Source organism: Lissotriton helveticus, chromosome 12 (assembly GCF_964261635.1).
Source record: "Lissotriton helveticus chromosome 12, aLisHel1.1, whole genome shotgun sequence".
NCBI classification, from domain to species: domain Eukaryota; kingdom Metazoa; phylum Chordata; class Amphibia; order Caudata; family Salamandridae; genus Lissotriton; species Lissotriton helveticus.
In genome coordinates this window covers 916,290,641-916,315,634 of record NC_136073.1, presented here as the reverse complement: position 1 = coordinate 916,315,634, position 24,994 = coordinate 916,290,641, and the positions used below count along the sequence as shown (strand labels likewise).

Here is a 24,994-nt window from a genome sequence, read left to right as displayed (position 1 = left end):
GTCCCTCACAGACTCTGCAAGCATCAGGGTGGGGCAGCAGTCTCAAGTATCGCTGTACGCTGCGCTCTGTCCCTCACAGACTCTGCAAGCATCAGGGTGGGGCAGCTGTCTCATGTATCGCTGTACGCTGTGCTCTGTCCCTCACAGACTCTGCAAGCATCAGGGTGGGGCAGCTGTCTCATGTATCGCTGTACGCTGCGCTCTGTCCCTCACAGACTCTGCAAGCATGGAGGGGGGCAGCAGTCTCATGTATCGCTGTACGCTGCGCTCTGTCCCTCACAGACTCTGCAAGCATGGAGGGGAGGGGGCAGCAGTCTCATGTATTGCTGTACGCTGCGCTCTGTCCCTCACAGACTCTGCAAGCATGGAGGGGAGGGGGCAGCAGTCTCATGTATTGCTGTACGCTGCGCTCTGTCCCTCACAGACTCTGAAAGCATGGAGGGGGGCAGCAGTCTCATGTATCGCTGTACGCTGCGCTCTGTCCCTCACAGACTCTGCAAGCATCAGGGTGGGGCAGCTGTCTCATGTATCGCTGTACGCTGCGCTCTGTCCCTCACAGACTCTGCAAGCATGGAGGGGAGGGGGCAGCAGTCTCAAGTATCGCTGTACGCTGCGCTCTATCCCTCACAGACTCTGCAAGCATGGAGGGGGGGCAGCAGTCTCAAGTATCGCTGTACGCTGCGCTCTGTCCCTCACAGACTCTGCAAGCATCAGGGTGGGGCAGCTGTCTCATGTATCGCTGTACGCTGCGCTCTGTCCCTCACAGACTCTGCAAGCATCAGGGTGGGGCATCTGTCTCATGTATCGCTGTACGCTGCGCTCTGTCCCTCACAGACTCTGCAAGCATCAGGGTGGGGCAGCTGTCTCATGTATCGCTGTACGCTGCGCTCTGTCCCTCACAGACTCTGCAAGCATGGAGGGGAGGGGGCAGCAGTCTCAAGTATCGCTGTACGCTGCGCTCTGTCCCTCACAGACTCTGCAAGCATGGAGGGGGGGGGCAGCAGTCTCATGTATCGCTGTACGCTGCGCTCTGTCCCTCACAGACTCTGCAAGCATCAGGGTGGGGCAGCAGTGTCAAGTATCGCTGTACGCTGCGCTCTGTCCCTCACAGACTCTGCAAGCATGGAGGGGGGGCAGCAGTCTCAAGTATCGCTGTACGCTGCGCTCTGTCCCTCACAGACTCTGCAAGCATCAGGGTGGGGCAGCTGTCTCATGTATCGCTGTACGCTGCGCTCTGTCCCTCACAGACTCTGCAAGCATCAGGGTGGGGCAGCTGTCTCATGTATCGCTGTACGCTGCGCTCTGTCCCTCACAGACTCTGCAAGCATCAGGGTGGGGCAGCTGTCTCATGTATCGCTGTACGCTGCGCTCTGTCCCTCACAGACTCTGCAAGCATGGAGGGGGGCAGCAGTCTCATGTATCGCTGTACGCTGCGCTCTGTCCCTCACAGACTCTGCAAGCATGGAGGGGAGGGGGCAGCAGTCTCATGTATTGCTGTACGCTGCGCTCTGTCCCTCACAGACTCTGCAAGCATGGAGGGGAGGGGGCAGCAGTCTCATGTATCGCTGTACGCTGCGCTCTGTCCCTCACAGACTCTGCAAGCATGGAGGGGGGCAGCAGTCTCATGTATCGCTGTACGCTGCGCTCTGTCCCTCACAGACTCTGCAAGCATGGAGGGGAGGGGGCAGCAGTCTCATGTATTGCTGTACGCTGCGCTCTGTCCCTCACAGACTCTGCAAGCATGGAGGGGAGGGGGCAGCAGTCTCAAGTATCGCTGTACGCTGCGCTCTGTCCCTCACAGACTCTGCAAGCATGGAGGGGGGGCAGCAGTCTCATGTATCGCTGTACGCTGCGCTCTGTCCCTCACAGACTCTGCAAGCATCAGGGTGGGGCAGCAGTCTCAAGTATCGCTGTACGCTGCGCTCTGTCCCTCACAGACTCTGCAAGCATGGAGGGGGGGCAGCAGTCTCATGTATCGCTGTACGCTGCGCTCTGTCCCTCACAGACTCTGCAAGCATGGAGGGGAGGGGGCAGCAGTCTCATGTATTGCTGTACGCTGCGCTCTGTCCCTCACAGACTCTGCAAGCATGGAGGGGAGGGGGCAGCTGTCTCATGTATTGCTGTACGCTGCGCTCTGTCCCTCACAGACTCTGAAAGCATGGAGGGGGCAGCAGTCTCATGTATCGCTGTACGCTGCGCTCTGTCCCTCACAGACTCTGCAAGCATGGAGGGGAGGGGGCAGCAGTCTCAAGTATCGCTGTACGCTGCGCTCTGTCCCTCACAGACTCTGCAAGCATGGAGGGGGGGCAGCAGTCTCATGTATCGCTGTACGCTGCGCTCTGTCCCTCACAGACTCTGCAAGCATCAGGGTGGGGCAGCTGTCTCATGTATCGCTGTACGCTGTGCTCTGTCCCTCACAGACTCTGCAAGCATCAGGGTGGGGCAGCTGTCTCATGTATCGCTGTACGCTGCGCTCTGTCCCTCACAGACTCTGCAAGCATGGAGGGGGGCAGCAGTCTCATGTATCGCTGTACGCTGCGCTCTGTCCCTCACAGACTCTGCAAGCATGGAGGGGGGCAGCAGTCTCATGTATCGCTGTACGCTGCGCTCTGTCCCTCACAGACTCTGCAAGCATGGAGGGGAGGGGGCAGCAGTCTCATGTATTGCTGTACGCTGCGCTCTGTCCCTCACAGACTCTGCAAGCATGGAGGGGAGGGGGCAGCAGTCTCATGTATTGCTGTACGCTGCGCTCTGTCCCTCACAGACTCTGAAAGCATGGAGGGGGGCAGCAGTCTCATGTATCGCTGTACGCTGCGCTCTGTCCCTCACAGACTCTGCAAGCATCAGGGTGGGGCAGCTGTCTCATGTATCGCTGTACGCTGCGCTCTGTCCCTCACAGACTCTGCAAGCATGGAGGGGAGGGGGCAGCAGTCTCAAGTATCGCTGTACGCTGCGCTCTATCCCTCACAGACTCTGCAAGCATGGAGGGGGGGCAGCAGTCTCAAGTATCGCTGTACGCTGCGCTCTGTCCCTCACAGACTCTGCAAGCATCAGGGTGGGGCAGCTGTCTCATGTATCGCTGTACGCTGCGCTCTGTCCCTCACAGACTCTGCAAGCATCAGGGTGGGGCATCTGTCTCATGTATCGCTGTACGCTGCGCTCTGTCCCTCACAGACTCTGCAAGCATCAGGGTGGGGCAGCTGTCTCATGTATCGCTGTACGCTGCGCTCTGTCCCTCACAGACTCTGCAAGCATGGAGGGGAGGGGGCAGCAGTCTCAAGTATCGCTGTACGCTGCGCTCTGTCCCTCACAGACTCTGCAAGCATGGAGGGGGGGGGCAGCAGTCTCATGTATCGCTGTACGCTGCGCTCTGTCCCTCACAGACTCTGCAAGCATCAGGGTGGGGCAGCAGTCTCAAGTATCGCTGTACGCTGCGCTCTATCCCTCACAGACTCTGCAAGCATGGAGGGGGGGCAGCAGTCTCAAGTATCGCTGTATGCTGCCATCTGTCCCTCACAGACTCTGCAAGCATCAGGGTGGGGCAGCTGTCTCATGTATCGCTGTACGCTGCGCTCTGTCCCTCACAGACTCTGCAAGCATCAGGGTGGGGCAGCTGTCTCATGTATCGCTGTACGCTGCGCTCTGTCCGTCACAGACTCTGCCAGCATGGAGGGGGGCAGCAGTCTCATGTATCGCTGTACGCTGCGCTCTGTCCCTCACAGACTCTTCAAGCATGGAGGGGAGGGGGCAGCAGTCTCATGTATTGCTGTACGCTGCACTCTGTCCCTCACAGACTCTGCAAGCATGGAGGGGAGGGGGCAGCAGTCTCATGTATTGCTGTACACTGCGCTCTGTCCCTCACAGACTCTGAAAGCATGGAGGGGGGCAGAAGTATCATGTATCGCTGTACGCTGCGCTCTGTCCCTCACAGACTCTGCAAGCATGGAGGGGAGGGGGCAGCAGTCTCATGTATTGCTGTACGCTGCGCTCTGTCCCTCACAGACTCTGAAAGCATGGAGGGGGGCAGCAGTCTCATGTATCGCTGTACGCTGCGCTCTGTCCCTCACAGACTCTGCAAGCATCAGGGTGGGGCAGCTGTCTCATGTATCGCTGTCCGCTGCGCTCTGTCCCTCACAGACTCTTCAAGCATGGAGGGGGGCAGCAGTCTCATGTATCGCTGTACGCTGCACTCTGTCCCTCACAGACTCGGCAAACATGGGGGGGGCAGCAGTCTCTTGTATCGCTGTACGCTGTGCTCGGTCCCTCACAGACTCTGCAAGCATCAGGGTGGGGCAGCTGTCTCTTGTATCGCTGTACGCTGTGCTCGGTCCCTCACAGACTCTGCAAGCATCAGGGTGGGGCAGCTGTCTCATGTATCGCTGTACGCTGCGCTCTGCCCCTCACAGACTCTGCAAGCATGGAGGGGGGGCAGCAGTCTCGTGTATCGCTGTACGCTGCGCTGTGTCCCTTACAGACTCTGCAAACATGGGGGGGGGACAGCAGTCTCTTGTATCGCTGTACGCTGTGCTCGGTCCCTTACAGACTCTGCAAGCATGGAGGGGGGGCAGCAGTCACATGTATCGCTGTACGCTGCACTCTGTCCCTCACAGACTCGGCAAACATGGGGGGGACAGCAGTCTCATGTATCGCTGTACGCTGCGCTCTGCCCCTCACAGACTCTGCAAGCATGGAGGTGGGACAGCAGTCTCTTGTATCGCTGTACGCTGTGCTGGGTCCCTCACAGACTCTGCAAGCATGGAGGGGGGGCAGCAGTCTCATGTATCGCTGTACGCTGCGCTCTGTCCCTCACAGACTCTGCAAGCATGGAGGGGGGGCAGCAGTCTCTTGTATCGCTGTACGCTGCGCTCTGTCCCTCACAGACTCTGCAACCATTGGGGGGGGCAGCTGTCTCATGTATTGCTGTACGCTGCGCTGTGTCCCTTACAGACTCTGCAAGCATGGAGGGGGGGCAGCAGTCTCATGTATCGCTGTACGCTGCGCTCTGTCCCTCAGACTCTGCAAGCATCGAGGGGGGGCAGCAGTCTCATGTATCGTTGTACGCTGCACTCTGTCCCTCACAGACTCTGCAAACATGGGGGGGACAGCAGTCTCATGTATCGCTGTACGCTGCGCTCTGTCCCTCACAGACTCGGCAAACATGGGGGGGACAGCAGTCTCTTGTATCGCTGTACGCTGTGCTCGATCCCTCACAGACTCTGCAAGCATCAGGGTGGGGCAGCTGTCTCATGTATCGCTGTACGCTGCGCTCTGTCCCTCACAGACTCTGCAAGCATCAGGGTGGGGCAGCTGTCTCATGTATCGCTGTACGCTGCGCTCTGTCCCTCACAGACTCTGCAAGCATGGAGGGGGGCAGCAGTCTCATGTATCGCTGTACGCTGCGCTCTGTCCCTCACAGACTCTGCAAGCATGGAGGGGAGGGGGCAGCAGTCTCATGTATTGCTGTACGCTGCGCTCTGTCCCTCACAGACTCTGCAAGCATGGAGGGGAGGGGCAGCAGTCTCATGTATTGCTGTACACTGCGCTCTGTCCCTCACAGACTCTGAAAGCATGGAGGGGGGCAGAAGTCTCATGTATCGCTGTACGCTGCGCTCTGTCCCTCACAGACTCTGCAAGCATGGAGGGGAGGGGGCAGCAGTCTCATGTATTGCTGTACGCTGCGCTCTGTCCCTCACAGACTCTGAAAGCATGGAGGGGGGGCAGCAGTCTCATGTATCGCTGTACGCTGCGCTCTGTCCCTCACAGACTCTGCAAGCATCAGGGTGGGGCAGCTGTCTCATGTATCGCTGTACGCTGCGCTCTGTCCCTCACAGACTCTTCAAGCATGGAGGGGGGGCAGCAGTCTCATGTATCGCTGTACGCTGCGCTCTGTCCCTCACAGACTCTGCAAGCATCAGGGTGGGGCAGCTGTCTCATGTATCGCTGTACGCTACACTCTGTCCCTCACAGACTCGGCAAACATGGGGGGGACAGCAGTCTCATGTATCGCTGTACGCTGCGCTGTGTCCCTTACAGACTCTGCAAGCATGGAGGGGGGGCAGCAGTCACATGTATCGCTGTACGTTGCACTCTGTCCCTCACAGACTGGGCAAACATGGGGGGGACAGCAGTCTCATGTATCGCTGTACGCTGCGCTCTGCCCCTCACAGACTCTGCAAGCATGGAGGGGGGACAGCAGTCTCTTGTATCGCTGTACGCTGTGCTGGGTCCCTCACAGACTCTGCAAGCATGGAGGGGGGGCAGCAGTCTCATGTATCGCTGTACGCTGCGCTCTGTCCCTCACAGACTCTGCAAGCATGGAGGGGGGGCAGCAGTCTCTTGTATCGCTGTACGCTGCGCTCTGTCCCTCACAGACTCTGCAACCATTGGGGGGGGCAGCTGTCTCATGTATTGCTGTACGCTGCGCTGTGTCCCTTACAGACTCTGCAAGCATGGAGGGGGGGCAGCAGTCTCATGTATCGCTGTACGCTGCGCTCTGTCCCTCACAGACTCTGCAAGCATCGAGGGGGGGCAGCAGTCTCATGTATCGTTGTATGCTGCACTCTGTCCCTCACAGACTCTGCAAACATGGGGGGGACAGCAGTCTCATGTATCGCTGTACGCTGCGCTCTGTCCCTCACAGACTCGGCAAACATGGGGGGGACAGCAGTCTCTTGTATTGCTGTACGCTGTGCTCGATCCCTCACAGACTCTGCAAGCATCAGGGTGGGGCAGCTGTCTCATGTATCGCTGTACGCTGCGCTCTGTCCCTCACAGACTCTGCAAGCATCAGGGTGGGGCAGCTGTCTCATGTATCGCTGTACGCTGCGCTCTGTCCCTCACAGACTCTGCAAGCATGGAGGGGGGCAGCAGTCTCATGTATCGCTGTACGCTGCGCTCTGTCCCTCACAGACTCTGCAAGCATGGAGGGGAGGGGGCAGCAGTCTCATGTATTGCTGTACGCTGCGCTCTGTCCCTCACAGACTCTGCAAGCATGGAGGGGAGGGGCAGCAGTCTCATGTATTGCTGTACACTGCGCTCTGTCCCTCACAGACTCTGAAAGCATGGAGGGGGGCAGAAGTCTCATGTATCGCTGTACGCTGCGCTCTGTCCCTCACAGACTCTGCAAGCATGGAGGGGAGGGGGCAGCAGTCTCATGTATTGCTGTACGCTGCGCTCTGTCCCTCACAGACTCTGAAAGCATGGAGGGGGGGCAGCAGTCTCATGTATCGCTGTACGCTGCGCTCTGTCCCTCACAGACTCTGCAAGCATCAGGGTGGGGCAGCTGTCTCATGTATCGCTGTACGCTGCGCTCTGTCCCTCACAGACTCTTCAAGCATTGAGGGGGGGCAGCAGTCTCATGTATCGCTGTACGCTGCACTCTGTCCCTCACAGACTCGGCAAACATGGGGGGGGACAGCAGTCTCATGTATCGCTGTACGCTGCGCTGTGTCCCTTACAGACTCTGCAAGCATGGAGGGGGGGCAGCAGTCTCATGTATCGCTGTACGCTGCGCTCTATCCCTCACAGACTCGGCAAACATGGGGGGGACAGCAGTCTCTTGTATCGCTGTACGCTGTGCTCGGTCCCTCACAGACTCTGCAAGCATGGAGGGGGGTGGCAGCTGTCTCTTGTATCGCTGTACGCTGTGCTCGGTCCCTCACAGACTCTGCAAGCATCAGGGTGGGGCAGCAGTCACATGTATCGCTGTACGCTGCGCTGTGTCCCTTACAGACTCTGCAAGCATGGAGGGGGGGCAGCAGTCTCATGTATCGCTGTACGCTGCGCTCTGTCCCTCACAGACTCTGCAAGCATGGAGGGGGGGCAGCAGTCTCATGTATCGCTGTACGCTGCGCTCTGTCCCTCACAGAATCTGCAAGCATGGAGGGGGGGCAGCAGTCTCTTGTATCTCTGTACGCTGCGCTCTGTCCCTCACAGACTCTGCAACCATTGGGGGGGGGCAGCTGTCTCATGTATTGCTGTACGCTGCGCTGTGTCCCTTACAGACTCTGCAAGCATGGAGGGGGGGCAGCAGTCTCATGTATCGCTGTACGCTGCGCTCTGTCACTTACAGACTCTGCAAGCATGGAGAGGGGGGGCAGTCCCTTGTATCCCTGTTCGCTGCACTCTGTCCCTTATAGACTCTGCAAGCATGGAGGGGGGGCAGCAGTCTCATGTATCGCTGTACGCTGCACTAAGTCCCTCAAAGGCTCTGCAAGCATGGGGGGCAGCAGTCTTGCAAGCATGGGGAGGGGCAGCAGTCCCTTGTATCGCTGTACGCTGCACTCTGTCCCTTACAGACTCTGCAAGCATGGAGAGGGGGGGGCAGTCCCTTGTATCGCTGTTCGCTGCACTCTGTCCCTTATAGACTCTGCAAGCATGGAGGGGGGCAGCAGTCTCATGTATCGCTGTACGCTGCGCTCTGTCCCTCACAGACTCTGCAAGCATCGAGGGGGGGGCAGCAGTCTCATGTATCGTTGTACGCTGCACTCTGTCCCTCACAGACTCTGCAAACATGGGGGGGACAGCAGTCTCATGTATCGCTGTACGCTGCGCTCTGTCCCTCACAGACTCGGCAAACATGGGGGGGACAGCAGTCTCTTGTATCGCTGTATGCTGTGCTCGATCCCTCACAGACTCTGCAAGCATCAGGGTGGGGCAGCTGTCTCATGTATCGCTGTACGCTGTGCTCGGTCCCTCACAGACTCTGCAAGCATGGAGGGGGGTGGCAGCTGTCTCATGTATCGCTGTACACTGCGCTCTGCCCCTCACAGACTCTGCAAGCATGGAGGGGGGACAGCAGTCTCTTGTATCGCTGTACGCTGTGCTCGGTCCCTCACAGACTCTGCAAGCATGGATGGGGGTGGCAGCTGTCTCATGTATCGCTGTACGCTGCGCTCTGTCCCTCACAGACTCTGCAGGCATGGAGGGGGCAGAAGTTTCTTGTATCGCTGTACGCTGCGCTGTGTCCCTCACAGACTCTGCAGGCATGGGGGGCAGCAGTCCTTGTATCGCTGTATGCTGTGCCTTGAGCCTTCCAAACTCTGCAAGCATGGGGGGGGGGGGGGGGGAGTAGTCCCTTGTATTGCTGTACGCTGCACTCTGTCCCTTATAGACTCTACAAGCATGTGGGGGGGGCAGTAGTCCCTTGTATCGCTGTACGCTGCACTCTGTCCCTTATAGACTCTACAAGCATGGAGGGGGGGCAGCAGTCTCTTGTATCACTGTACGCTGCACTCTGTCCCTCAAAGACTATGCAACCATTGGGGGGGCAGCAGTCTCTTGTATCGCTGTACGCTGCACTCTGTCCCTCAAAGACTCTGCAACCATTGGGGGGGCAGCAGTCTCTTGTATCGCTGTACGCTGCACTCTGTCACTTACAGACTCTGCAAGCATGGAGAGGGGGGGGCAGTCCCTTGTATCCCTGTTCGCTGCACTCTGTCCCTTATAGACTCTGCAAGCATGGAGGGGGGGCAGCAGTCTCATGTATCGCTGTACGCTGCACTAAGTCCCTCAAAGGCTCTGCAAGCATGGAGGGCAGCAGTCTTGCAAGCATGGGGAGGGGCAGCAGTCCCTTGTATCGCTGTACGCTGCACTCTGTCCCTTACAGACTCTGCAAGCATGGAGAGGGGGGGCAGTCCCTTGTATCGCTGTTCGCTGCACTCTGTCCCTTATAGACTCTGCAAGCATGGAGGGGGGCAGCAGTCTCATGTATCGCTGTACGCTGAACTCTGTCCCTCAAAGGCTCTGCAAGCATGGGGGGCAGCAGTCTTGCAAGCATGGGGAGGGGCAGCAGTCTCTTGTATCGGTGTACGCTGCACTCTGTCCCTCACAGACTCTGCAGGCATGTGGGGGGATGGGGGGGGCAGCAGTCTCTGGTATGGCCATTCGCTATGCGGAAATTTGGCAGAGATTGATATTAGCATTTAGTTGAAGTCATTTTGTTTCCCGCAGCCATTTTGTCTGCCATGTGCTTGCTATGTGCTCTTTCCTTCTTTTCTGTCTTTTGCCCTTGTGCTCTGCTCAAAGGACTGGCTATACTTAGACTCTACTACTCTGCACATGCGCAGCAGAACCTGTAGCTGCCCATGCACCTGTTTTAGACTGTAACTGTCAGGTTGTTTTTACCAAAGTCAGCAACTGTTTGCTCCTCCTTTACTGTTGACTGTGCATTCTTGTATGACCATTTATGTATGCAACTCTCCTATGTGTGCTTGTACCGCCTTCTTTTGAGCTCCTGTGTGGGTATAAAAGACCCATGGTTCTTCTACTCCTTGTGCTACCTCATGCTCTACCGAAGGGTGTTGTTTGAATGTAGTTCCACCTCATGAGGTTTAATAAATATCTCTTTTGACATTTCAGTTTCCGTGCCAACTTCTATTTACTAGTCTGAGGACTTGTGTGCAGAGAAGGGTGAACCACTAGCACTGGTAGGCCTGGCTGAGGCCCACCTCTATAGCTGCACTCTAGCCGCAGCTGTCCTTTCCACGGTGGGGGCTGTCCCTCACAGACTCTGCAAGCATGGGGGGCAGCAGTCTCTTGTATGGCCAAACACTGCACTCTAGCCGCAGCTGTCCTTTCCACGGTGGGGGCTGTCCCGCACAGACTCTGCAAGCATGGGAGGGCAGCAGTCTCATGTATCGCTGTACACTGCGCTCTGTCCCGCACAGACTCTGCAAGCATGGGAGGGCAGCAGTCTCATGTATCGCTGTACACTGCGCTCTGTCCCTCAAAGACTCTGCAAGCATGGGGGGGGGGCAGCAGTCTGTTGTATCGCTGTACACTGCGCTCTGTCCCTCAAAGACTCTGCAAGCATGGAGGGCAGCAGTCTCTTGTATGGCCATACGTTGCACTCTAGCTGCAGGTGTCCTTTCCACGGTGGGAGCTGTCCCTTACAAACTCTGCAAGCATGCGGGGGCAGCAGTCTGTTGTATCGCTGTACACTGCGCTCTGTCCCTTACAAACTCTGCAAGCATGCGGGGGCAGCAGTCTGTTGTATCGCTGTACACTGCGCTCTGTCCCTTACAAACTCTGCAAGCATGCGGGGGCAGCAGTCTGTTGTATTGCTGTACACTGCGCTCTGTCCCTCACAGACTCTGCAAGCATCAGGGTGGGGCAGCTGTCTCTTGTGTCGCTGTACACTGCAGTCTGGCCGCAGCTGTCCCTTACACAGTGGGAGCTGTCCCTCACAGACTCGGCAAGCACATTACCACTCACTGCCTTTCAATTAATCAAGGATTTGTGACTGAATTAGCAGTTCAAGGCACTGTTACATATCTTTGTTATCCACCAGAAAGGGAGAAAATGCCACTTTCACGCCCCTGTCTTACGTACAAGACGCAGATAGTTGGACATTAGGAGTTACAAATCCACTTTTAACTCATAAAGTGAGTTTTGTTTTTTGCCAGCGTAGTTTTTCCACTCGCAAAGTGTACACTTTTGCGCACAGGAGGGTTTGCAAGATCAAAACGTTTTGAACATGAAATGTGAACATTCACTCAAGACTTGAAACACTAAAATACATAGCTATCTACTTAGTAACCAACCACAAGAAGCACAGCCCAAGCCCACACGTCAAACTAGCCTTTCATGCAACTCAAACGATACAATAGACGCTTAAAGTATTAGCTGTAGGCCTCACAAATGCCTGAGGTTATGGGCCCATGAAAGGATATACCCAACCACCCAAAGGAGCGGAGAGCCCTCGGGGTCATGATGCAAAAGAAGACCCCAACTAAAGAAACAACCTCATCCTATTGTAGAGTCAGATCCGGATGCATGGAACACCATCCTGAAGAAACATTAAACCACAGAAGGGGAGTGCTCTGCTGAAGCTTGTCTAGCAGCTCTGATCTGACTGGGTAACTAATTGCATCTGTTCATGGCTCCATCAGTTCAGGGGTTTCTGGTCCACAAGAAATAAAAGGAGCCAATAAACGAGAGCCCGGAAACTCCAGACAGAATCTCCAGACTAGGGCCACCCGGAATAACCTGAACTAGGACAGTAGGGACGGAGTCATCACACATCACGAACTACTGCTGCTCCTGGGTACCCTCACGGGTGACAAGTAGCACTCTAAAAATCTACTGATCGACTGATTGACTGCGTGTCCACTACAGGGTATTCTGCACCAGGACACAACATGCACTTGGAGTCTCTTTACCATATGCTGCCTGAGCATAAACTACAACCATAATGTTTTTTTTTTTATCGGGCACTTCATACCACACTCCTGCCCTTTTGAAAGTGATGCACATAGAAAGTGCAATCAACCATTTGACAGCTACTCAAATGTACCAACTTCAGAAGACTGAGGTTTGAGCTGGTTCTGCAAGAAGTCGAACCGCTGACCTACAGATCACATAAGTTTAGCTGGGATATATATTACCCCTTATGATAAGTGCAGGCATCATAAGAGTAGGCGTCATAAGAGTAGGCGTCATAAGAGTAGGCGTGGGAGTCGAACCGCTGACCTCCAGATCACATAAGTTTAGCTGGGATATATATTACCCCTTATGATAAGAGTAGGCGTCATAAGAGTAGGCGTCATGAGAGAAGGCGTCATGAGAGAAGGCGTCATGAGAGCAGGCGCCATGAGAGCAGGCGCCATAAGTGCAGGCGCCATAAGAGCAGGCGTCATAAGAGCAGGCGTCATAAGAGCAGGCGTCATAAGAGCAGGCGTCATAAGAGCAGGCGTCATAAGAGCAGGCGTCATAAGAGCAGGCGTCATAAGACTAGCCGTGGGAGTCGAACCGCTGACCTCCAGATCACATAAGTTTAGCTGGGATATATATTACCCCTTATGATAAGAGTAGGCGTCATAAGAGTAGGCGTCATAAGAGTAGGCATCATAAGAGTAGGCAGCATAAGAGTAGGCAGCATAAGAGTATGCGTGTGAGTTGAACCGCCGACCTCCAGATCACATAAGTTTAGCTGGGATATATGTTACCCCTTATGATAAGAGTAGGCGTCATAAGAGAAGGTGTCATGAGAGAAGGCGTCATGAGAGAAGGCGTCATGAGAGAAGGCGTCATGAAAGTAGGCGTCATGAAAGTAGGCGTCATGAGAGTAGGCGTCATGAGAGTAGGCGTGGGAGTCAAACCGCTGACCTCCAGGTCACATAAGTTCAGCTGGGATACATATTACCCCTTATGATAAGAGTAGGCGTCATAAGAGTAGGCGTCATGAGAGAAGGCGTCATGAGATAAGGCGTCATGAGAGAAGGCGTCATGAGATTAGGCGTCATGAGAGTAGGCGTCATGAGAGTAGGCGTCATGAGAGTAGGCGTCATGAGAGTAGGCATCATGAGAGTAGGCGTCATGAGAGAAGGCGTCATGAGAGAAGGCGTCATGAGAGTAGGCGTCATGAGAGAAGGCGTCATGAGAGAAGGCGTCATGAGAGTAGGCGTCATGAGAGTAGGCGTCATGAGAGAAGGCGTCATGAGAGTAGGCGTCATGAGAGAAGGCGTCATGAGAGTAGGCGTCATGAGAGAAGGCGTCATGAGAGTAGGCGTCATGAGAGTAGGCGTGGGAGTCAAACCGCTGACCTCCAGATCACATAAGTTTAGCTGGGATATATGTTACCCCTTATGATAAGAGTAGGCGTCATAAGAGTAGGCGTCATAAGAGTAGGCATCATAAGAGTAGGCAGCATAAGAGTAGGCAGCATAAGAGAAGGTGTCATGAGAGAAGGCGTCATGAGAGAAGGCGTCATGAGAGAAGGCGTCATGAGAGAAGGCGTCATGAGAGTAGGCGTCATGAGAGTAGGCGTCATGAGAGAAGGCGTCATGAGAGTAGGCGTCATGAGAGTAGGCGTGGGAGTCAAACCGCTGACCTCCAGATCACATAAGTTCAGCTGGGATACATATTACCCCTTATGATAAGAGTAGGCGTCATAAGAGTAGGCGTCATGAGAGAAGGCGTCATGAGAGAAGGCGTCATGAGAGAAGGCGTCATGAGAGAAGGCGTCATGAGAGTAGGCGTCATGAGAGAAGGCGTCATGAGAGAAGGCGTCATAAGAGTAGGCGTCATGAGAGAAGGCGTCATGAGAGTAGGCGTCATGAGAGTAGGCGTCATGAGAGAAGGCGTCATGAGAGAAGGCGTCATGAGAGAAGGCGTCATGAGAGAAGGCGTCATGAGAGTAGGCGTCATGAGAGTAGGCGTGGGAGTCAAACCGCTGACCTCCAGATCACATAAGTTCAGCTGTGATACATATTACCCCTTATGATAAGTGCAGGCATCATATGGGTAGGCGTCATAAGGGTAGGCGTCATATGGGTAGGCGTCATATGGGTAGGCGTCATATGGGTAGGCGTCATAAGGGTAGGTGTCATAAGGGTAGGCGTCATAAGGGTAGGCGTCATAAGGGTAGGCGTCATAAGGGTAGGCGTCATAAGGGTAGGCGTCATAAGGGTAGGCGTCATAAGGGTAGGCGTCATGAGAGAAGGCGTCATGAGAGTAGGCGTCATAAGGGTAGGCGTCATAAGGGTAGGCGTCATAAGGGTAGGCGTCATAAGGGTAGGCGTCATAAGGGTAGGCGTCATAAGGGTAGGCGTCATAAGGGTAGGCGTCATAAGGGTAGGTGTGGGATTTGAACCGTTGACCTCCTGTTTACAGAAGTTTAGCCTTGATATATTACCCCTCACAGTAGATGGTTTTTCCACAGATCCACGTGGCTTTCACTTGTCGTAGTTAAGAAAGGAGTAATTAATCCAGAGCTCTGCCAAGATTTAGCCAAATTGTTTTTGACAGCGCAGGTTGGTAGGAAGAGGAAGCACACCAGAGAGCCAGGAAGCACACCAGAGAGAGCCAGGAGCACACCAGAGAGAGCCAGGAGCACACCAGAGAGAGCCAGGAGCACACCAGAGAGAGCCAGGAGCACACCAGAGAGAGCCAGGAGCACACCAGAGAGAGCCAGGAGCACACCAGAGAGAGCCGGGAGCACACCAGAGAGAGCCGGGAGCACACCAGAGAGAGCCGGGAGCACACCAGAGAGAGCCGGGAGCACACCAGAGAGAGCCAGGAGCACCCCAGAGAGAGCCAGGAGCACCCCAGAGAGAGCCAGGAGCACCCCAGAGAGAGCCAGGAGCACACCAGAGAGAGCCAGGAGCACACCAGAGAGAGCCAGGAGCACACCAGAGAGCCAGAAAGAACACAAGAGAGCCAGAAAGAACACAAGAGAGCCAGGAGCACACCAGAGAGAGCCAGGAGTCATCACACATCACGAACTACTGCTGCTCCTGGGTACCCTCACGGGTGACAAGTAGCACTCTAAAAATCTACTGATCGACTGATTGACTGCGTGTCCACTACAGGGTATTCTGCACCAGGACACAACATGCACTTGGAGTCTCTTTACCATATGCTGCCTGAGCATAAACTACAACCATAATGGTTTTTTTTTTATCGGGCACTTCATACCACACTCCTGCCCTTTTGAAAGTGATGCACATAGAAAGTGCAATCAACCATTTGACAGCTACTCAAATGTACCAACTTCAGAAGACTGAGGTTTGAGCTGGTTCTGCAAGAAGTCGAACCGCTGACCTACAGATCACATAAGTTTAGCTGGGATATATATTACCCCTTATGATAAGTGCAGGCATCATAAGAGTAGGCGTCATAAGAGTAGGCGTCATAAGAGTAGGCGTGGGAGTCGAACCGCTGACCTCCAGATCACATAAGTTTAGCTGGGATATATATTACCCCTTATGATAAGAGTAGGCGTCATAAGAGTAGGCGTCATGAGAGAAGGCGTCATGAGAGAAGGCGTCATGAGAGCAGGCGCCATGAGAGCAGGCGCCATAAGTGCAGGCGCCATAAGAGCAGGCGTCATAAGAGCAGGCGTCATAAGAGCAGGCGTCATAAGAGCAGGCGTCATAAGAGCAGGCGTCATAAGAGCAGGCGTCATAAGAGCAGGCGTCATAAGACTAGCCGTGGGAGTCGAACCGCTGACCTCCAGATCACATAAGTTTAGCTGGGATATATATTACCCCTTATGATAAGAGTAGGCGTCATAAGAGTAGGCGTCATAAGAGTAGGCATCATAAGAGTAGGCAGCATAAGAGTAGGCAGCATAAGAGTATGCGTGTGAGTTGAACCGCCGACCTCCAGATCACATAAGTTTAGCTGGGATATATGTTACCCCTTATGATAAGAGTAGGCGTCATAAGAGAAGGTGTCATGAGAGAAGGCGTCATGAGAGAAGGCGTCATGAGAGAAGGCGTCATGAAAGTAGGCGTCATGAAAGTAGGCGTCATGAGAGTAGGCGTCATGAGAGTAGGCGTGGGAGTCAAACCGCTGACCTCCAGGTCACATAAGTTCAGCTGGGATACATATTACCCCTTATGATAAGAGTAGGCGTCATAAGAGTAGGCGTCATGAGAGAAGGCGTCATGAGAGAAGGCGTCATGAGAGAAGGCGTCATGAGATTAGGCGTCATGAGAGTAGGCGTCATGAGAGTAGGCGTCATGAGAGTAGGCATCATGAGAGTAGGCGTCATGAGAGAAGGCGTCATGAGAGAAGGCGTCATGAGAGAAGGCGTCATGAGAGTAGGCGTCATGAGAGAAGGCGTCATGAGAGAAGGCGTCATGAGAGAAGGCGTCATGAGAGTAGGCGTCATGAGAGAAGGCGTCATGAGAGTAGGCGTCATGAGAGAAGGCGTCATGAGAGTAGGCGTCATGAGAGAAGGCGTCATGAGAGTAGGCGTCATGAGAGTAGGCGTGGGAGTCAAACCGCTGACCTCCAGATCACATAAGTTTAGCTGGGATATATGTTACCCCTTATGATAAGAGTAGGCGTCATAAGAGTAGGCGTCATAAGAGTAGGCATCATAAGAGTAGGCAGCATAAGAGTAGGCAGCATAAGAGAAGGTGTCATGAGAGAAGGCGTCATGAGAGAAGGCGTCATGAGAGAAGGCGTCATGAGAGAAGGCGTCATGAGAGTAGGCGTCATGAGAGTAGGCGTCATGAGAGAAGGCGTCATGAGAGTAGGCGTCATGAGAGTAGGCGTGGGAGTCAAACCGCTGACCTCCAGATCACATAAGTTCAGCTGGGATACATATTACCCCTTATGATAAGAGTAGGCGTCATAAGAGTAGGCGTCATGAGAGAAGGCGTCATGAGAGAAGGCGTCATGAGAGAAGGCGTCATGAGAGAAGGCGTCATGAGAGTAGGCGTCATGAGAGAAGGCGTCATGAGAGAAGGCGTCATAAGAGTAGGCGTCATGAGAGAAGGCGTCATGAGAGTAGGCGTCATGAGAGTAGGCGTCATGAGAGAAGGCGTCATGAGAGAAGGCGTCATGAGAGAAGGCGTCATGAGAGAAGGCGTCATGAGAGTAGGCGTCATGAGAGAAGGCGTCATGAGAGAAGGCGTCATGAGAGTAGGCGTCATGAGAGTAGGCGTCATGAGAGAAGGCGTCATGAGAGTAGGCGTCATGAGAGAAGGCGTCATGAGAGTAGGCGTCATGAGAGTAGGCGTGGGAGTCAAACCGCTGACCTCCAGATCACATAAGTTTAGCTGGGATATATGTTACCCCTTATGATAAGAGTAGGCGTCATAAGAGTAGGCGTCATAAGAGTAGGCATCATAAGAGTAGGCAGCATAAGAGTAGGCAGCATAAGAGAAGGTGTCATGAGAGAAGGCGTCATGAGAGAAGGCGTCATGAGAGAAGGCGTCATGAGAGTAGGCGTCATGAGAGTAGGCGTCATGAGAGAAGGCGTCATGAGAGTAGGCGTCATGAGAGTAGGCGTGGGAGTCAAACCGCTGACCTCCAGATCACATAAGTTCAGCTGGGATACATATTACCCCTTATGATAAGAGTAGGCGTCATAAGAGTAGGCGTCATGAGAGAAGGCGTCATGAGAGAAGGCGTCATGAGAGAAGGCGTCATGAGAGAAGGCGTCATGAGAGTAGGCGTCATGAGAGAAGGCGTCATGAGAGAAGGCGTCATAAGAGTAGGCGTCATGAGAGAAGGCGTCATGAGAGTAGGCGTCATGAGAGTAGGCGTCATGAGAGAAGGCGTCATGAGAGAAGGCGTCATGAGAGAAGGCGTCATGAGAGAAGGCGTCATGAGAGTAGGCGTCATGAGAGTAGGCGTGGGAGTCAAACCGCTGACCTCCAGATCACATAAGTTCAGCTGTGATACATATTACCCCTTATGATAAGTGCAGGCATCATATGGGTAGGCGTCATAAGGGTAGGCGTCATATGGGTAGGCGTCATATGGGTAGGCGTCATATGGGTAGGCGTCATAAGGGTAGGTGTCATAAGGGTAGGCGTCATAAGGGTAGGCGTCATAAGGGTAGGCGTCATAAGGGTAGGCGTCATAAGGGTAGGCGTCATATGGGTAGGCGTCATAAGGGTAGGCGTCATAAGGGTAGGCGTCATAAGGGTAGGCGTCATAAGGGTAGGCGTCATAAGGGTAGGCGTCATGAGAGTAGGCGTCATAAGGGTAGGCGTCATAAGGGTAGGCGTCATAAGGGTAGGCGTCATAAGGGTAGGCGTCATAAGGGTAGGCGTCATAAGGGTAGGCGTCATAAGGGTAGGCGTCATAAGGGTAGGCGTCATAAGGGTAGGCGTCATAAGGGTAGGTGTGGGATTTGAACCGTTGACCTCCTGTTTACAGAAGTTTAGCCTTGATATATTACCCCTCACAGTAGATGGTTTTTCCACAGATCCACGTGGCTTTCACTTGTCGTAGTTAAGAAAGGAGTAATTAATCCAGAGCTCTGCCAAGATTTAGCCAAATTGTTTTTGACAGCGCAGGTTGGTAGGAAGAGGAAGCACACCAGAGAGCCAGGAAGCACACCAGAGAGAGCCAGGAGCACACCAGAGAGAGCCAGGAGCACACCAGAGAGAGCCAGGAGCACACCAGAGAGAGCCAGGAGCACACCAGAGAGAGCCAGGAGCACACCAGAGAGAGCCAGGAGCACACCAGAGAGAGCCAGGAGCACACCAGAGAGAGCCGGGAGCACACCAGAGAGAGCCGGGAGCACACCAGAGAGAGCCGGGAGCACACCAGAGAGAGCCGGGAGCACACCAGAGAGAGCCAGGAGCACCCCAGAGAGAGCCAGGAGCACCCCAGAGAGAGCCAGGAGCACCCCAGAGAGAGCCAGGAGCACACCAGAGAGAGCCAGGAGCACACCAGAGAGAGCCAGGAGCACACCAGAGAGCCAGAAAGAACACAAGAGAGCCAGAAAGAACACAAGAGAGCCAGGAGCACACCAGAGAGAGCCAGGAGTCATCACACATCACGAACTACTGCTGCTCCTGGGTACCCTCACGGGTGACAAGTAGCACTCTAAAAATCTACTGATCGACTGATTGACTGCGTGTCCACTACAGGGTATTCTGCACCAGGACACAACATGCACTTGGAGTCTCTTTACCATATGCTGCCTGAGCATAAACTACAACCATAATGGTTTTTTTTTTATCGGGCACTTCATACCACACTCCTGCCCTTTTGAAAGTGATGCACATAGAAAGTGCAATCAACCATTTGACAGCTACTCAAATGTACCAACTTCAGAAGACTGAGGTTTGAGCTGGTTCTGCAAGAAGTCGAACCGCTGACCTACAGATCACATAAGTTTAGCTGGGATATATATTACCCCTTATGATAAGTGCAGGCATCATAAGAGTAGGCGTCATAAGAGTAGGCGTCATAAGAGTAGGCGTGGGAGTCGAACCGCTGACCTCCAGATCACATAAGTTTAGCTGGGATATATATTACCCCTTATGATAAGAGTAGGCGTCATAAGAGTAGGCGTCATGAGAGAAGGCGTCATGAGAGAAGGCGTCATGAGAGCAGGCGCCATGAGAGCAGGCGCCATAAGTGCAGGCGCCATAAGAGCAGGCGTCATAAGAGCAGGCGTCATAAGAGCAGGCGTCATAAGAGCAGGCGTCATAAGAGCAGGCGTCATAAGAGCAGGCGTCATAAGAGCAGGCGTCATAAGACTAGCCGTGGGAGTCGAACCGCTGACCTCCAGATCACATAAGTTTAGCTGGGATATATATTACCCCTTATGATAAGAGTAGGCGTCATAAGAGTAGGCGTCATAAGAGTAGGCATCATAAGAGTAGGCAGCATAAGAGTAGGCAGCATAAGAGTATGCGTGTGAGTTGAACCGCCGACCTCCAGATCACATAAGTTTAGCTGGGATATATGTTACCCCTTATGATAAGAGTAGGCGTCATAAGAGAAGGTGTCATGAGAGAAGGCGTCATGAGAGAAGGCGTCATGAGAGAAGGCGTCATGAAAGTAGGCGTCATGAAAGTAGGCGTCATGAGAGTAGGCGTCATGAGAGTAGGCGTGGGAGTCAAACCGCTGACCTCCAGGTCACATAAGTTCAGCTGGGATACATATTACCCCTTATGATAAGAGTAGGCGTCATAAGAGTAGGCGTCATGAGAGAAGGCGTCATGAGAGAAGGCGTCATGAGAGAAGGCGTCATGAGATTAGGCGTCATGAGAGTAGGCGTCATGAGAGTAGGCGTCATGAGAGTAGGCATCATGAGAGTAGGCGTCATGAGAGAAGGCGTCATGAGAGAAGGCGTCATGAGAGAAGGCGTCATGAGAGTAGGCGTCATGAGAGAAGGCGTCATGAGAGAAGGCGTCATGAGAGAAGGCGTCATGAGAGTAGGCGTCATGAGAGAAGGCGTCATGAGAGTAGGCGTCATGAGAGAAGGCGTCATGAGAGTAGGCGTCATGAGAGAAGGCGTCATGAGAGTAGGCGTCATGAGAGTAGGCGTGGGAGTCAAACCGCTGACCTCCAGATCACATAAGTTTAGCTGGGATATATGTTACCCCTTATGATAAGAGTAGGCGTCATAAGAGTAGGCGTCATAAGAGTAGGCATCATAAGAGTAGGCAGCATAAGAGTAGGCAGCATAAGAGAAGGTGTCATGAGAGAAGGCGTCATGAGAGAAGGCGTCATGAGAGAAGGCGTCATGAGAGTAGGCGTCATGAGAGTAGGCGTCATGAGAGAAGGCGTCATGAGAGTAGGCGTCATGAGAGTAGGCGTGGGAGTCAAACCGCTGACCTCCAGATCACATAAGTTCAGCTGGGATACATATTACCCCTTATGATAAGAGTAGGCGTCATAAGAGTAGGCGTCATGAGAGAAGGCGTCATGAGAGAAGGCGTCATGAGAGAAGGCGTCATGAGAGAAGGCGTCATGAGAGTAGGCGTCATGAGAGAAGGCGTCATGAGAGAAGGCGTCATAAGAGTAGGCGTCATGAGAGAAGGCGTCATGAGAGTAGGCGTCATGAGAGTAGGCGTCATGAGAGAAGGCGTCATGAGAGAAGGCGTCATGAGAGAAGGCGTCATGAGAGAAGGCGTCATGAGAGAAGGCGTCATGAGAGTAGGCGTCATGAGAGTAGGCGTGGGAGTCAAACCGCTGACCTCCAGATCACATAAGTTCAGCTGTGATACATATTACCCCTTATGATAAGTGCAGGCATCATATGGGTAGGCGTCATAAGGGTAGGCGTCATATGGGTAGGCGTCATATGGGTAGGCGTCATATGGGTAGGCGTCATATGGGTAGGCGTCATAAGGGTAGGTGTCATAAGGGTAGGCGTCATAAGGGTAGGCGTCATAAGGGTAGGCGTCATAAGGGTAGGCGTCATAAGGGTAGGCGTCATAAGGGTAGGCGTCATATGGGTAGGCGTCATAAGGGTAGGCGTCATAAGGGTAGGCGTCATAAGGGTAGGCGTCATAAGGGTAGGCGTCATAAGGGTAGGCGTCATGAGAGAAGGCGTCATGAGAGTAGGCGTCATAAGGGTAGGCGTCATAAGGGTAGGCGTCATAAGGGTAGGCGTCATAAGGGTAGGCGTCATAAGGGTAGGCGTCATAAGGGTAGGCGTCATAAGGGTAGGTGTGGGATTTGAACCGTTGACCTCCTGTTTACAGAAGTTTAGCCTTGATATATTACCCCTCACAGTAGATGGTTTTTCCACAGATCCACGTGGCTTTCACTTGTCGTAGTTAAGAAAGGAGTAATTAATCCAGAGCTCTGCCAAGATTTAGCCAAATTGTTTTTGACAGCGCAGGTTGGTAGGAAGAGGAAGCACACCAGAGAGCCAGGAAGCACACCAGAGAGAGCCAGGAGCACACCAGAGAGAGCCAGGAGCACACCAGAGAGAGCCAGGAGCACACCAGAGAGAGCCAGGAGCACACCAGAGAGAGCCAGGAGCACACCAGAGAGAGCCGGGAGCACACCAGAGAGAGCCGGGAGCACACCAGAGAGAGCCGGGAGCACACCAGAGAGAGCCGGGAGCACACCAGAGAGAGCCAGGAGCACCCCAGAGAGAGCCAGGAGCACCCCAGAGAGAGCCAGGAGCACCCCAGAGAGAGCCAGGAGCACACCAGAGAGAGCCAGGAGCACACCAGAGAGAGCCAGGAGCACACCAGAGAGAGCCAGGAGCACACCAGAGAGCCAGAAAGAACACAAGAGAGCCAGAAAGAACACAAGAGAGCCAGGAGCACACCAGAGAGAGCCAGGAGCACACCAGAGAGAGGCAGGAGCACACCAGAGAGAGGCAGGAGCACACCAGAGAGAGGCAGGAGCACACCAGAGAGAGGCAGGAGCACACCAGAGAGAGGCAGGAGCACACCAGAGAGAGGCAGGAGCACACCAGAGAGAGCCAGGAGCACCCCAGAGAGAGCCAGGAGCACCCCAGAGAGAGCCAGGAGCACCCCAGCGAGAGCCAGGAGCACCCCAGCGAGAGCCAGGAGCACCCCAGCGAGAGCCAGGAGCACCCCAGAGAGAGCAGGGAGCACGTCAGAGAGCAGGGAGCACACCAGAGAGCAGGGAGCACACCAGAGAGCCGGGAACACACCAAAGAGCAGGGAACACACCAGAGAGCAGGAAGCACACCAGAGAGCCAGGAGCACACCAGAGAGGCAGGAAGCACACCAGAGAGCAGGAAGCACACCAGAGAGCCAGGAGAACATACACGTGACAGAAGTACAGGAAATGGGGGTGAGACAAACATCGGTAAGAGCAACACAGAGCTTGTGTGAGGGTTGGAGGAGAAATACATGCAACAGAAACACGACGTTTAGGGGGACATTTGGGGGAAACACATCAGTGAGGGAAGGAGAGAGCTGGAACAAAAGATACTATCATGGAGAGCTTAACCAAAAAGAAAAAGAAACTTCCCAAAAAGTGATCAGTGGAAGGGTAGAAGCCAGCCAATCAGAGAAATAGAAAAGAGGCTACGGTCCAGGAGAGGGACAAGCACAAGATCGACAAGCTGGAACAAGGAAAGCCATCGAATAAGAAGCACACAAATGAGAGTGACAATCAAAATGCAGTGCAGCGTGCACAGATTCACCATAGTGCATTAAGGTGCAGTGCAGTGTGCACAGATTCATCATAGTGCAGTAAGATGCAGTGCAGCATGCAGATTCATCATAGTGCAGTAAGGTGCAGTGTGCACAGAATCATCATAGTGCAGTAAGATGCAGTGCAGCATGCAGATTCATCATAGTGCAGTAAGGTGCAGTGCGCACAGATTCATCATAGTGCAGTAAGATGCAGTGCACAGATTCATCATAGTGCAGTAAGATGCAGTGCAGCGTGCACAGATTCATCATAGTGCAGTAAGATGCAGTGCGCACAGATTCATCATAGTGCAGTAAGATGCAGTGCAGCATGCACAGATTCATCATAGAGCAGTAAAATGCAGTGCAGCGTGCACAGAGTCCTCCAAGTGCAGGCAAGGTTAGTGTAGCACACATATTTCTCACAGTGCAGTATGATGCAGTGTGCACAGATTCTTCACAGTGCAGTCATATAAAGCGCAGTGTGCACAGATCCTCTCTTTAGCACACATGATGCCCACAAACACCCCCAGGGCTGGTAGGAAAGCCCCCCATGGGGCCACTGGACAGAAGAGCCCAGCTTAGCCCAGATCGTGGCAGAGATCCTGTATAAATAACCCTGGTAGTGCAGTAAGATGCAGTGCAGTGCACACATTTCTCATAGAGCAGTGAGATGCAGCGTGCATAGGTTCATCATGATGCAGTGCAGCATGCGTAGATTCCTCACAGTGCAGTGAGATGCAGTGTAGGGCTCAACCCCCCCTTTAACACAAATAATAATCACATACTACAACCCCAGACCGGAAGGAACGCTCCAGCAGAGACTCCCCCCAGGACTGTGTTGTACATTACTTGTCTTGGTTTACTCTATGGTTTATACCCTCCATGTCCTACCTTATATTCTGAATATAGATCGCTCTGCCTCAACTGGAATCTTATGAGAGTCCGTTTGTGTCTGGCCAGCGAGCGTTAGGGAGACAGACTGCTGCTCTGGTTCCCATAAACGATTGATGCTGAATATACCGAGCCCCGGCCTCATTCACTGCTCAGTCTATGGCCACAAACACAGCAGAAGCTGCTGACAGTCTCCTACCTCAGCAGGCTCTCTCCTCCTCATTCTCCTCCTCCTCCTCCTGGGGGGGGTCAGGCCTGGGGGGTCTGGAGGTGAAGAGAGCTGAGGGCGGGTGGGGGCTCCTTCCTCCTGGACGGACAGACAGACAGAGCCCTCTATACGTCCCCTGCTGGTGCTGACACTCTCCCACCTCAGCAGGCTCTGTCCTCCTCCTCCTGGGGAGGGCAGCACTGGGGCCGGGGGGGGGGGGCTGCCCCCGGGGGTCAGGGGGTCAAGACAGCCACAGACCCCCCTCTTCTGTGCAGCTGGGAGGGGGCGCGGGATGAGTCTGAGCGGCTCCGCTGCTGACGCTGCCCTCACTGACCCGGAAGAGCAACTCCGGGCACAGGAAACGGAATTAATACACTCAGCGTTCACTGCCGCCGCCGACCCGGAAGTGGAAAAGGTTATGGTGCGTCATGGTGTGGGCGGGGTCAACAGTCAGAGCTGCTGCGGACTCTGGCTCACCCGGAAGTGGAAACGCCGCGCTCCTGTCTTCCGGACAACAGAGGCCCTCGCTGTGCGCAGCCCCCCGGGGGGGTGGGGGGGTCTGAGA

At 54.1% G+C, this 24,994-nt stretch overlaps 1 protein-coding gene across 1 annotated transcript in view; it reads right to left on the bottom strand.

The window, feature by feature from the left end:
• Positions 1-24,708, bottom strand: part of LOC144799441 (uncharacterized) — a 282,889-nt gene extending 258,181 nt beyond the window's left edge. The window contains 1 exon segment of the mRNA XM_078670744.1: positions 24,421-24,708. The gene's annotated coding sequence lies outside the window, so the exon portion shown is untranslated.
• Between the last annotated feature and the right edge of the window lie 286 nt (positions 24,709-24,994).